This window comes from Acipenser ruthenus, chromosome 7 (assembly GCF_902713425.1).
Source record: "Acipenser ruthenus chromosome 7, fAciRut3.2 maternal haplotype, whole genome shotgun sequence".
Taxonomy (NCBI): Eukaryota; Metazoa; Chordata; class Actinopteri; order Acipenseriformes; family Acipenseridae; genus Acipenser; species Acipenser ruthenus.
This window is the reverse complement of record NC_081195.1, coordinates 57329487-57345104: the sequence shown is the minus strand read 5'-3', so window position 1 is coordinate 57345104 and position 15618 is coordinate 57329487. Positions and strand designations below refer to the sequence as shown.

The following is a 15618-nucleotide window of genomic DNA, read 5'->3' as shown; positions in this document are numbered from 1 at the left end:
AGGCAGTGGGTGCTTGGGATGGGAATGAGAAATGGTGCAAATGTTTGCTGACAGTTAAACTGTACATTTATAAGGGGACCTCAGAGCAAACAGGTAGAAACATTGTTAACTGCTTATGCCAGGCCAGTAAATAATCTGCTTTACCACACAATTCACTGCATTCTATTTGCATAAAAAAGGGACATATATCTCTCAGGCTTGACTTGAAACATGCTGACATTTTTATTACACTATTTCAAGTTAAGTTATGCATAAGCTAACACTTTAGATGACATACTAAAAAATATTTTTGTTTGGAAAGCCAAATACATGCAAGTTTAGAAAGAAAGAAGTTCTATTTGCTTTACATGCATCTAAACATCATGCGTGGCAGTAACTGAGATGCTGGTGTAACTACAGAGTAAAACTCTGAAACAGCAGCAATGCACGAATGTAAATGTATCAAAAAATCACTGTCAGAAATGGGGGATTCAGTATTCAGTTGCCTTAGAGATCAGTTGAAGAGAAATATCCTTAATTTTCCTACTGAAAAGCTTTTTCATAAGTGTTTACCACAGCATCCTCAATTGAACTTTGTTGTTTGAAAGCTTCACAAAACAGTAAGTTAGCACTGTCTTCTAAGTGCCACTAATTGTTTTCATTATCTCTTTAAAGATTAGGTGATCACTGAGATGTAACTGGAAAAGTTTATACTCCACTGCACATAGCTAGCTCTAATGACAATTAGGCCTTTTCACACATCTTTGGGGCCTAATAAGACTGCAGGCACTTTATAGTAGTCCTGACTCCTAATCTAAATCTCCTCAGTGGGTGGCTAACCCTTGTCACTTTTTCTGACAGGCTTATCCACGGTCCCAAGATGACCAACTTGTATTTTAGGCCTTGGGCCTTTCCTAATAGTTCAGTTTTTTACCTTCTGATTATAAAATTGTTGCTTTTTAAATACATGTCAAGACCTGTTAAAATTAATTACATAGAAAAATATGGAGTTTTAAGTAGTACTTATTTTTTCAGTTGATTTGCTAGAAAGTAGTTGTTTTGAGCTTGTACAGTAATAATTAACAAATTATTTATGTCAGGTCTGGATGACTTAACAGATGTGATTAAGTCATTGTATTGATCTTGCTCTTAATTGTATTATTACTTGTACTGTGATACTTGAAATGTATTTGCTTACGATTATTGTAAGTCGCCCTGGATAAGGGAGTCTGCTAAGAAATAAATAATAATAATAATTACTTTGTTATTTCATTAATGTCATATTCAAACCAGGATATTACTCACTGAGACAATATATGGTGGCCAAACCTCGGCTTGTGAGCTGCATGCGGCTCATGGGCAGTTCAAGTGGGCCCCCGGTGAATCGCTGGGTGAAACACTTTGCGGCTTGAATGAGTGGAAGAAAGAATAATAAACACAAATGAAAAGAGAAAAACTAAAGATAAACACAACAAGTTTATTATTTTTGTTCTCTATATTCTTTTGTGTTAATTATTCTTTCTTCTCTCCCGTTCTCTCTCTCCTGTTTCTTTGAGCCTGCATGTTCACTGCAAGGATATTTTGTCACTTGTTGACTTTCAATACCGCTCGCTGGCGCATGCATATTTTGATCTCCGAGTAAAAGCCGGATGTGCAGTGTAAAGTAAATTTCATAAATTTGAATTAAGTGCTCATTCGTTTCGTGGAGTGCTCAATGCCATTGCTCAATGCCATTGGCATTGAGCAAAACATCCACAAGTAATAAACAAAAGTATGACGCTTTAAACCAGACTGGGAGAAAGAGTTTGCTTTCACTGAAAACAGTGGTCTCATCTGCACCAAATCACTTACACACTGTAGTCCAGGGGTCTCTAACCATGGTCCTGGACAGCTACTGGGTCTTCTGGTTTTTGTTTCAATAGAGCTCTCAGCTACTTAATTGCATCAATTATTGGCTTAATTAGTCAAGATTAACAGGTGTTCTAGATCCTTAGCCATTGATGATGTAAAGACCTAGACCTAGGATGTCTATACAAGGTGAGCAACTTCAAACGTCATTATGAAACAAATCACAACACATTATAACATCTGAATATCCTCCTGGATCAGACTTAAGGCAGATATATGCACCTTTCGCCGTTCAGTAAAGACGCTGATTTAACGACTCAAGCGAGTTTTGTAATGCAAGCATGGAATAGGCTATAGCTTGTGCCAAACGTCCTTATTCAGATGAATGAATCTTTTTATAAAAAGATAGACTAGACTAGAGAATGTATGCTTAAATGTTATATTGCAGATCTAAAATGATGATATTTTATCTTACGTCTCGTCCTGAGCAGGTACTGTAATCCCTTTCAAAATAAATACAGTGCATTTGTCATCCACAAAGTTCTCAAAAGTATTTAATACACTCAGCAGTCATACAAAAAAAGTGTTTGTTTTTTTTAAACCAGCATTCAGATATTCAAGGGAAGAGCTTGTCAAAAAGAATCCTTACAAAAATGTGTCTTTAGTGGTGTTTTTGGTGAAATCATGTCAGTTATTGTATTTTGCTTCATAATAACTGGTTATGTTTTATTTAAATTGCATAATACATACAAACAGAAATAATGGAAAAAACACTAGTGTGTTACATTTATTTAAAGTTTAATACACTGTACAACAAAAATTACACAGAAACTGTGTGGGCTTTGCAATGTTCTAACCCTTGTTGTGTATTTTGTGTATTTTGTAACTAGTGTACCAGGGTTCCAAATTAACACCTGCCTACCCGCCAAACACGAGTTAATTTTGTCTGTGGCGGGTAAATTTCACATACTTATACACCACAGTGGAGGGTACTTAACAATACATTGCCCGACTGTCATTGAAGAGCAAGGCGACTGGCGATCATCGCTGTCATGTCGCCATGCAGTTTTGACCTTGACCTCATGGCTAGTGCATGGAAAAGTTCATTTCAAGCCCTGCTGTACTGTACAACAATGTTGCTAGTATTTAAAATGACTTGCTCGCAAATATTTCATGTTTTATAGTAGTTGTCTTGCGGCTCTCGATCATATAGAAATTTTGGTATGCGGTTCGTAGGGTCAGTGAGTTTGGCCACCACTGCAATATACCCTCACTTCACACACTGAGGTCTCTGGCATTAGGCAGCGATTACAGCCACAGTACACAACAAATGTTGTTGAAGCTGACACCCTGGGATCCTTCAAGAAGCTGCTTGATGAGATTCTGGGTTCAATAAGCTACTAACAACCAAACGAGCAAGATGGGCTGAATGGACTCCTCTCGTTTGTAAACTTTCTTATGTTCTCATGTTCTTACATGTTTTTATGTTGTAATATAATATAACTTTATAGTACACTGAAGCATTATAATACACAATGTTACACATACACATATTCAGATAGATTTTCTCATGCTTATCAGAAAAAAATCACTTCATTTTACATAAAAAGCAAAAATGATTTAGAATGGTTTGCATGACAGTTATGGTGTACATACTGTAGCAGTCTAAAACTGCACTCTGGCATTGCTATTTTGAAAGCCATTGTGGTTTTTGACAGCTCAGAAATGTCTTTGGGGAAAAAAGCCTTTTGAGTGCTTCAGCTGCTGAATACATTCCTAGTGCCGTCTGCTTGAAAATGATTGGTTTAATTTGATTGAAAACACTAATTATAAAATGCTATGGAGAGGTAATAAAGGTTTTGCTTTGTCATTTTTACATCAGCTTCAAAGTGATTTTAATACCGACAAAAAGCAGGCAATCCATTGTTCATTGCAGCTGCTGCTTCTAAATGATAGTTTTTAATGATAATGTTGTTTTTTGTTTTTTTTAAACAAGTGAGAACAATTTATACTTTTACTTGTAGAAAAATATGAATTATAATTTTACAAACATGCAATTGTGCTAATAGAAGCACTTGAGCTGTGCAATTGTTTAATTTTGTTTTATTAGACTTCCACCTAGTGACCCATTTATAGTCTGAAAATGTTACAGTATGTTTCTAAAACTCATGGAGTATTAGCAGGCATTCCACGTTGCAAGCAAACTGTCAGCCTAGCGTGTCATTTCTAGAGAGGTATTTCAGCCATTGTCATATAATCACTATGTATAAATGGGCTTCAGTGATTACTTGCACAGGCAAACTGTAATTCAGAATTGTCTAAATATACTGTTTTAATTCACAGCCTGATTCTGTTAACACAGTTTAATTTAAAGTAATGTGAGGTCCTTATGTACATTAGTGATGCATTCTCAGTTTTGAAACATATCAATAAAATGCACTCTTTTTTATATAGCGCAGAGTTTTGCATTTCTGTATACAGCTTGGTCACACAAAGTTAGTTGTCAGTTGCAATAAATGTTCTGCAACACACTGATCACAAGCAAGGGTAACCAGTTTACAAAATTGTTGATGCAAACAATTCTTTTTTTTTTTACAACTAATATCTCTTTAACTCATTTCAATGAGGGTTCGATCCTCCCATCTTCACTTTGGCTACTAGCTGCAGCCAGACAACTGAGAGGCACAGCACCAATAAAAAATGAACGCAGGCTGTGAATCTACAAGCTTGCAGTTCCCAAGCAAGTTACTTAACCCCTGTACAAAAGATCTATCCCCTGAACAAGTGTTGTTTTGTCTTCAAATCCCTTTACATTGTCACATATGCAGGGTTCAGCAGTATTCATAATAGGAGTGCATCATACCACAAGACTCAATGCAGTGGAATATTTAGCTAATATTTAGAAATTCCCAGAAAACAGAACTTATTTTCACTTACGCTGCACAATTTGGATTAAAGCAGGCTGGTGCCAGGGCTTTTAGTTGTAGATATTAGGGATGCAGATTTAGTGAAAAGCACAAACACATACTGTTTGTAGTGATGTACAGCTGTGCAGCCCAAAATCATTCACTTTAACATAAACAAAGATGGTACAGTTACACCACTGTCAGTTGCTACGTACATTATGTTTTTGGAGCAGGTAAAATAAAGAAGTCCATTCCATTTATACTAATGGGGAATGCAAACACTTGATGGTGCTTGTTGGCTTACTATGGCTTTGTAATATTTAGAGATTTCGAATCCCTGTGTCATTCACAGTGGCTTGTTAAACAGTAAAAGGGGAATAAACCTCCAACCCAAGAGGTGGAGAAATGTATGGAATCACATTACCTGCATAAAGACTGGACTGTTGTTGTTATTTCATGATGGTGTAACAGGGAGTTTCCATGGCTTTGTGTAGAGAGGATGCACACAGTATTTTGTTAATAGAAAAAACAAGGTGTAAATAGAGTCCCTGTAAAGAAAGCATTCATGTGCAACCAAAAGCTGGGCATACTCTGTCCACACTACAGGTTCTATTCAGTGGCATTGCAGGAACCGCTGCTAATGCTGTTGTATGTGTGATCAGTTGCATTGTTGCTGCACTGCTTTCTCAAGTTTCCATTACAGTTTCTACAACAGGGCCATATTCACAAAGCTGACGTAAGTCAAAGACCAAAAAATGGGCTTAAGTCGGTTTTGATTAGTAAACGCCTAAAAAAACTCTAAATGTGCACATATGTGGTATTTTTGAATTCAGGACATTCAGCAATTCAAGACTAATGTATTTTTACCTGTGGAACTAAAGCTGTCAATATTCCACCATCTTGTATGACAAGTTACATTACAAGCTACATCACTTAAAACTGCTTCACCATTGTTTGACACCCTTATGACTAATCGGTCTCAGTCAGTCTTGGTCGGCAACAGCCGCACACAGACAGACTGATCACATCTGAACGAAACTGGACTCAGGACTTAAGTCTCCTCCAGGGTAGTCTTAAAGTTAAGACCGTACTTATGACCAGAATTCCATTAGGACCATTTCCTGAATAAGACTTAAGTCCAAATGGAGGACTTATGACCAGTCTTAGACTTAAGTCAGCTTTGTGAATACAGCCCCAGGACATTAACATTTAACAGGTTACTCATTTTAATTTTAAATACTCATATCCTCGTTCAAGAAATTAAACAGTTTTACGAGTTCTAGCACTTCCCGCCATAAAGTGCATTAACACACACATGTAGTCTGTAATGGTAAGGGCGCTGCATATTACCAAGAAGGGTTTACCCATTTGGGGAAAAAAAGGGAGCTTCACTAAAACTTGAATGTACTATTGTATTGTTTTATAGACACTCACTGTTTACATGTCCTACACATGCAGGAAAGTGGTACAATTTGAGAACAGTGGATACGCATTTTCCCCATTTTTCAAGGGGTTTTGAAGAGATGTCTTTGGTAATCTCTACCTACCACACTGGTTCCATTTATACAAGTATGTTCCGTGATATCCTGGTGTTGATAAATAGATCATCACCCAATCCAATGTACGTGCAAAATATTTTCATGGTTAATCCCAGAAGTGCAGTGGTACCTCAAATATTATTTACTATCAATGCAGAACAGCTGCATGTGAAGTTCATAATACAATAATAATGAAAACACAGTAGGTCTCAAAAGGATTAAGCACATCTGCAAAAATGTGGACTTAAAAAAACCCATTCTAGAAATGTTTTATGGACCACATATTTTCAGATGTTGTAAAGTAGTTTGTTTTCAAAGAGACTTTAAAATACAACTCCCCCACCCTCAATAAAACAAACAAAAGCATTGACATTTCTACGTAATAACAAGCACCTTAATGAATAAATCAGCTCCCAGTGCGAACCATGTGACCCCTCAGGTTGTTCAACTGCATTGTTTGCAAACTGTGACAAAGTATCAGGTTCTTCCCTTTTTATCAGGTCAGTCACACTGGAACGATAATGTTCCTTGCTGTAGCCTGCTCCTTGCTTGTATATCCTGTAATTAGGGATGTTGATGGGGATGAATGACCAAGAATGCCAAGTCCATTGAGCATATTGGCCCCAACCTGAAAGATCCCTGTAACCTCTGACAGCCTCTTCTACGATCCATAAACGTTGTTGGAACCACCCTCCATGCTATTCCCTTCCCTTTCATCACTCTGCTTTTAATAAGTATGAATCTTATTTCGGAAATGTGTATGTAGTATTTTGAGATACACTTTCAGTCTTCATTTGCTGAGTGTTAAATTAGTTGCAGCAGCACATGCTATTCGAGAGTCATTTGAGCAGGTTATAAAATAGGTTGTGTTAAATGGCAGTCATCATGGTGTAATATGTGCTGTGCTTGAGGGCCTCCGTGTCTTTCAAAAGTCTTTCAAATGTCATACTTTTGAATTGCTACATAAAGCAATGGGGGTGACAGTAGTGAAATTAAACTATACAACTTCTTCTGTTAGAAAATGTAATTATTTCACAAAGGCAGCAAAATCGTTCTGTATATTTTTACCATGTTTCACTCTTGTGGTTTATTAGGACCCCTTGAATGTACAGTAATTAGTATTATCATTATTTTTGGATAAGACTGTTTTGCCCACAAGGCCCATGCTTTACACTTTTGCAGTATTTGACTGTACTGATGCGGCTTGTATTATCTTTAGCACTAATGTAATCCCATAATTCTAAAAAAAGCCCAATTGGAACATTCCTTTATATTCTTAAAAAAATAAACATTCATCAGTCGCAAGACAACTGTCACGAAAATCTCATGATGTTTTTTTTTAGTGTCTGACCTGTATGTAGGACAATGTATTTAAAAAAAAAAAAAATAATAATAATCTAGGTTTATATAAAGCCCTCATTCCCTTAAATAGATTGAAACAACAGTGTGATTTGGGATTTGCCAAAAAAAATTAACATTGAGGATCATATTGTTGAATGTTTTGGGAATAACATACTTATTTGATTAGTTTAAAGGCGCTCACAATAGATCCTCCAATCGCCACACCCAAGCAGTGAATATTGCCAAGCCTAACTTTGTCTGGCGTGTAGGGGTTGCTGTGTTTCTGTGAGGCAAACCAACCCTAGACAATGTTCCATCCCTAACCCTTGAGAGTGCAAAGCCCAATTTCCAAATAAAATGTCCTTTTTGCAAAAGACAGATTACATCTCTGTTTGGGCACTGGATATGATAAAGTTGACAGTTGTGGAAACTTTTAAGTTATGCTTCTTTTCCACAGGCTTACGAATATTGATTTTGGACTTTTCTGCCTCACTTACAGGAACTGAAAGACCAATTGTATTATAGAAAAACAAAGATCAAAAAATGGTTTCTGACAATGTTCTGTAGGTTCTAATATGCAATTAAAAAATCCAAGAAAAAGTGAGAGCATGTTTTGTTTCAGAAATATACGTCACATTTTGGATACCTTTTTATTTCCATACTGCAAACGATCCAAATGTAATCAAGAATAAATCCTACCTTATGTCAGATGAAAATGTCCACCTATTTGTTGGGTGAATTATCTTAACATTTAGTAAGCTAGTGGAGTGGCTAGGTAGCTTGTATTCTAACATTTCAATATTGGACTTCCCCTTTTCACCTACATGGACTAAAACAAAACATTTAAAATAAACCTGCTGCTTTTGTGAGAAATCACTTAATCATACATGGTTTAAAATTATGGGGGTAAACTAAACTTAGTTGCATTTTCTTTTGAACTTTGTGTCTGTGGACTGTAATTGGGGTTCAAAAGACAGCTTTCTAATATAAGCCATTGATATAAAACAGCTAGACTGTCAGATCAGTCCTCATGTCTACCCATAGTGCTGTGATCACACATAACCTGTAATGTTTCTAAGTCTGTGTGTCTGTTTTATGTAATTTATAATTAACATAGAAAAGTAAACTGAATAAAATGGTCCCTGTTCAATAAACTTAAGTGTAACTGAAATTCAGAGTCATTGCAATGACTGAGACAGTATTTTATGCATAAAAGAAAATAAACACATACAATACTGCCGTATTAACTGTCTCCATTAAGAAAGAAAAGGGGGTCTAACTACCTGTGATTAGTAGAATTATAGATCCAAAGCATGTAGGTGTTAGTGGTCATTTATTGTTAAATGTATTCTTTCAGCACTAAGTAACTACAGAAAGACTACCCTACTATTACTAATTAAATAATTTCAGTGCCATATACTTAGACGATAACTAGTCTTCAGAATGTATAAAGCTTGAGACTAGCGTCTATGGTTGTTGTCTCCAAGTACGCTAAAAGTGCCCTGTAGTTATAGCTATTAAGTCTGAACTGAATCAGTCATTTGGCTGAGTAACAGAACGCTGTTGCTATAGACCCTTTATGACATATATTTATCTAAAAGTTTACAGTGTTGTGTTTATCGTAGTATATGGCATTGAAATACATATTAGTATTTGTGTTTCTATATAAAGAAGAAGAACAGACCATTGCTGGACCAAGGAGATACTAGACTGGATCCCAACAGATATAAAGTGGCCAAGAAGACGACCTCCAGGAAGATGGCAAGATGAAATTAGGAAACACGCCGGAGCAATGTGGATGAGGGACGCAGCAGACAGGCTTTTGTGGAAAAATCTTGGGGAGGCCTTCATCCAGCAGTGGATTAAAAAAGGCTGAAGATGATGATGATGATGAGATATATATATATGGATAGATGAAGGCTATATTTGCATTAAAAAAAACAAAAGTGATAATACCACAGTAGTGACATCAAAAAGTGATAATTCCTTTAGAGGAAAATATACTTCAACTTTGACCCATTGGACTCCTCGAGACCATCACTTTCAATTCAAACACAAAATGTCTTCTTTTCAATCACTCGACAACACACCAAATGAGAATACGTTAAAACAAACAAAAAAAAAATGTCTGCACAGCACTGAAAAACACAATTAAAAAAAAAAAAAAAAAACAGAACTATACTGCTGAACCTCGTCTTCTTTAATATTAGCACAAGGGTATCCATGTATTATAAAAAAAAATAATAGATGGGCCTCTTCAGTGAGTTACAGGAAAACAATTCCATCTCGGGTTTCTGTGACAGTTTATAAATTACTCGACCTTCGGTCTCGTAATTTATGACATTACAGAAACCCTGGATGAAATCTCTCTCTCTCTCTCTCTCTCTCTCTCTCTCTCTCTCTCTCTCTCTCTCTCTCTCTCTCTCTCTCTCTCTCTATATATATATATATATATATATATATATATATATACACGCACACACAGATTTGTTACTTCACATATAATTGCATTTTTATTAATGGAACTCAATATAAAGCATGTTAACTTTCTATTGAATCAAGGATTATTTTACTGTCAGTTATATTAGGTTTTATCATCTCTCTTGGAATGGGGCACTCCATGAATCCGAGATTTTATACAAAGTTTTTCTGACACACTGTATTGGAATATAAGAGTTCTGGTCAACACTCTAAAATCCACTATATACTGTTCCACTGCTGTCTCCACCCCTGATGGATTCAACAAGCTAACAGAGAGTAAGAATGGGGATAACTTCATTATTTACAGAAGTATGCCCTCGTTATTTCACTACCTAATTTACACAGAAAACAAATCCTGAAAGATTGAGGGCAGTGAATGAATGCCCTTACAAAGTAAAGTACAGTACATGCTATTAACTGTCAATATGACTTAACCATGAATTAACCAAATTTGTGAAATAATAAGGGCGCATTGTATCATTATTACTTAACACTCGCTGTAATTTCACAGTTGAAACTACACAGAGCGAAAACCTAATTCTGCTCATTAATTTAAAAACCCAATAATAAAAAAGTTGACAGATTCATAAACATCAGTCTTTAGTCAAGTTCTGGAAGCAAAGACAGTTTCTTTTGCCCATTTTCCCTCAAAAACCACTGCAGTCGACACTAATGGACACTTAATTTGTCTCTGAGCTTGGCTTGCAGAGCAGAAAAGAGCAAGTGTTTACAGTAAGACTAACACAGCAGATGGAGCTCTGTGGAGATGGGAATGAAAGTCTGTAGATTGGAAAGTCTGTAGGTTGTTAATAAAGAGAATCCCTAAAATGTTGCTGCCTACTTAAAAGAATAACCTTATGAACACCTGATTCCTGGCACTGAATTGTATTGTACTATGCCGTACTTTTTACAACTAAGCATCCATTCTTTACAGATAGTAATCACATTTTATACAGTTAAAAAAAAAAAAAAAAATGAAACATTTTTCAAAGGCAAAACGTAACATTTTAAGTAATTAACATTGCTTGGAGTGAGTTAATGTGTCTCACTAGACACGGTGCAACTAAAAAAAAGTTATGTTGATTGACAGATTAGAATGAACCTGGGCTGCGGGTCACCGCTCGACAGGGCCCCATGCACAAGACACATCGCTCAAGATCTTTTTGAGTTATTACCGTCAGTCTGCAGTCATGAGGCTTAGAACACAGCAGATCTCCTATGGAATACTCAGGGAGCTAGAACTTCTGAGGTAAGAATGCACTTAAGACTTTTTTTGATTTAATGTAGTATTGTATGGCTACAGTTATTCCGCTTGCTTTAGGGAATTGGGCTAAAAATGAACACCAGCTATATATTTTTAGATAGACAATTAGTAGAGTTAAGTGGTAAAAGTTTCCATTTCATGCTAAAAGCTCAGTGTAGTTGTGTAGTCCTTTGCTGAGATCAAACAGAATAAGATTGGAAGCACCATCTGTAAATTGTGACTACATGTTTAAGCACTGCAAAATGTTTCTGTATACCAGGAAAGAAAAATCTGGAAATGTTTGAATACAGAAGGTTATGCCCTGTTTACTACATGTAATTTCTACTTTTTGAATTGATAAATATAAATCTTATACAGAGAAAGACAGAATGAGAGATTCACACTTTGTAAATAGATATACCTATTATATCTTATTCGCCATGTTAATGGCTATAATTTTAGTTACAATTTTGTGAATTCCCCAAATCTTAAGTAATTCGTACAGTACTAAGGAGTCTTGTCAGTGAGACAAATACTTGATGTGAGAATAACTGTGGCGCAGGTTTTAAACTGTCCAGTGAACTGCAAATTCATATAAACATGCATGTTTTTATATATTTTTTTCATACAATAGGGCTCTGTACTGGCATTACTTCACAAGAGTAGTAGTTTTAAAGTGTTCAAAGGGAAAGAGTAAGCACATTTCTCCCAGCTAGACGGTGTCTGAAATCATCTATGACTAAAATAAAACATTTCAAGGTGGACATTAGGAGTGGTATGAAAAAATACAGCATATACTTTGAATATAACTTAATATATATTAGGCATATGGGGACAAACTGATCATAGTCCTTATGCCAAAATGCAATTTGCACCATTTTTCTAAAAGTAAAATAAAACTGTGAATGTTACAAACAAAAAGAAGAAACTCACATGTTTAATTTAATGACAAAAGCATGCTAGTTGTTTGTTAGTTTGACTTGTTAGATGAAGCTGATCCATGGTTTTTAAATAGTGAACATTTATTTGGCATTTAGAATCAGATAGCATAGATGCGATAAAAAAAATGTCATTGCCTAATATTGTACGGTATGTTAATTACAGTGTACAGGCAGCACACTCCCAAAGTTGGTTCTAAGTATCAACCTCTTTCCATTGTATTGTTATTGCATTTAGTGACTAGTGATGTTAATCAGACAGACAATGAATGACCCCTTGGGGAAAACATCATCAAGATTCATTTCGAGCAGTACTTTTAATGCAGTTCAAAAGTTTATGTTTTGTATATTGGTATTTTCAGCTTAACGTGCTTATAAAATCTAATTACATATAAAATATCAAAATGTAACAATAATCAATTTGTATGCGGTGAGAAAAAAAAAAGCAGAACTTTTAAATACTAAAATGGTCCTCTTAAAGAAAAGTTTTGTTCAAAATATATTATCCAGTTCAATATAATAAATATATGCAGTTGTATTAATAACTTCAGTTTCCTAACCTCCCTACCACTAAAATGCTTTTGCCAAGCTGTGGTCATTTTATAATAACACTGACCAGTCTTTTTGCTCTTGGTGCGTAAGTCAGGATTGTTAAGCAGTTCTGTGTGGTAATCATTTTGCAGCCAATATAACTTTGGTTAAGAAAAACAACACTGTATATTGTATCCATTGCTGCTGCCCAGTTAGAGCATACCATTTTCTGTGTATATATTACAATTTTGTAATCACGGGTTAAACCACAAAACATGTCTTACAAGTAGCTAGATACACAAACTGGCATATTCATGAATAGTTTTTCATTTTCTGTAGACGAAAGCTCTCTGAACATGTGCAAGATGCTACACCAAATGTTTTTGCAGCCTGGAACATTCGGCCAGTTTAGCTGAAAGTATTTTAATGAGCTGATGAGACTTGGACTGCACATGAAAGCAAGATGCTTCTCTTTGCAGAATCTGAAGCAGCTCAGGTTTTTCTAATCATCTGTATTTATGGAGTGTTACAGGTTTAAAATCAAGAACAGGCACGCTTGTGGGTATATATCTACTAGCTGTTTTGTCAGTGATTGACATGTTACAGAAGAATTCTGCACTCATGAGAAATTCAGACATTAACATGGTAGCAAGGTAGCCTGGACTATTTACATAAATGTTAACCTTGTGAGATTTGGGGGGCGGGAGCTGGGGCCCCTTAATTATTATTATTTATTTCTTAGCAGACACCCTTATCCAGGGCAACTTACAATTGTTACAAGATATCACATTATTTTTACATACAATTGCCCATTTATACAGTTGAGTTTTTACAGGAGCAATCTAGGTAAAGTACCTTGCTCAAGGGTACAGCAGCAGCATCCCCCACCTGGGATTGAACCCACGACCCTCCGGTCAAGAGTCCAGAGCCCTAACCATTACTCCACACTGTCTATCATCATTAATTCCCTATTCAAACCTCAATCACACACACCTTCTCTGTCTTGTGTTTTTTTGCTTTCTGTTCCTCCTCCTTTCATTTCATGCAAAATTACAATTTAAAACTAGGGCAGTGCGGCTCAATACCTGCACGGAGACAGGGTTCACAAAAAAGCAAAAAAACCAATACACCCCGTCTCCAGCACTCCTCTAAAACCACAATGCCTTTTAAAATACTAGTTTAAAAACACACACGACAGAATGGAGACCAAAAGCACAGGCAGGGAGATATGCCCTTAAATTCAGCGGCTCTTTCTCTCACACTCCAGTTCCTTTACTCCTGCTGGCTGCGTGTTCAGCCTCCACTCCAAACAAGCCCGGGTTCACTTCACAATGGACAAATCAATCTCTCGAATGGATGAAATCAGGAACATTTATACCAGGTGCTCAGCTCCTCCAAATCAATCTACACTTATGGGAGCTGCGAACAGTGGAGCATTAACGTGGTAGTGTAATCAGTGCGAATCTACAGTGCCAAAATGAACATGCTTTATACAAAGTGATAAAATCAAAAAGACAGCATTAAATAAAAAGTGAATATACTACAATAATTAATGACTCAATGTGTAGCAATGTGTAATTACTCTAGTTACATGCAGACACATTTAAAAAAAAAAAAAACATTAGGCAGGAAAATTATTATTTCCTGGAACTGATTAAATTAGTGTGTGTGGATGTATGTACCTATATGTAAATACCTTACTTACTGCATGGAGTACTTGCAAAATCACAGATATGTTGAAAAGTAGTTGACAGTATCAACTGAAGGTCATACCTATTTATCTTGAATGTCCAGTATATAAGACAAAAAGATTAGTTATGACATTTTTAACATTTGACATGTATACGATTCTGTTTACTTTTTGACAGTGTTAGACTAATGTTTGACTATAAAAAGCTAAATATCTAAGGGGCCTCTAGTTCTTAATCACCTGTAATGGCATTGGAATTCACTTTTAAAAATTGTTGAGTGAAACTTGCTTTGCTCTCCATACAGTAATTGAAACTTAAAGAATGTGATGAGACTAAAAATAAGTTCTGCAAAAAATACCTTTTTGCTGAGGTAATCTGTCAGGTTAATAATAATAATAATAATAATAATAATAATAATAATAATTCTTCTTATTATTATTTCTTTTGTTCAATTTATAATGTTTACATTTTTCTTAGCATTACCTTCTTAGGTTGACCAGTTGTGTTAATAATATTAATAACAATAAAACTAAGTAAATAATAGCCAGGACAGCTGCTGATATTCATATTGCTCGTCTCAAGCAATATCACAAACACATTAAAATGGCGGTGGGTATCTTTTCTTAGACTTGTTTCTTTATTTAGAACCTTTTCAATCCAAGTTCATTCATCACAGCGACAACAGTCACGCTAAATAAATCACATTTCATCTTCAGTAAGAACACTATAAAAACATGTATCACATTTAAAGCAACACTACAGGAACGTAGAGTAATGCTGTTACATTTAGGGAAAAATCAAATCCAATTCCTTCAGATAAGACAGAATTTTTGAGAACCTTGGAGACTGATTGAGGTAGCCAGTAAGTTGATTTTATATAAATAGTTTTCACTGAATGCCAGTCATTGTTTTATTTTAGCAATGAGCAATGGGCTCAGCCCGGGACCTGTGAGACCCCTGAGGATGCGATAAAACCCAGAAATATACACTTTTTGCTATTTAATGAACATCTACCTTTACCTTGTTCTTGAGCAATATATATATATATATATATATATATATATATATATATATATATATATATATATATAATGAATGAATGATAAAACAGATTTGTAGTCA

General features: G+C 35.6%; 1 protein-coding gene across 2 annotated transcripts in view; it reads left to right on the top strand.

Moving 5' to 3' along the window:
* The window catches only part of LOC117415946 (semaphorin-3A), a 184677-nt gene that overhangs the window by 82835 nt on the left and 86224 nt on the right, over positions 1 to 15618 (top strand). Inside the window, exon 1 of one of the 2 annotated variants that reach the window (XM_059027367.1) lies at positions 11108 to 11342. The exons of the other annotated variant lie outside the window; for it this stretch is intronic. The gene's annotated coding sequence lies outside the window, so the exon portion shown is untranslated. Of the gene's footprint in view, positions 1 to 11107; positions 11343 to 15618 lie in introns of those variants that run through there. 2 annotated transcript variants of the gene reach the window in all.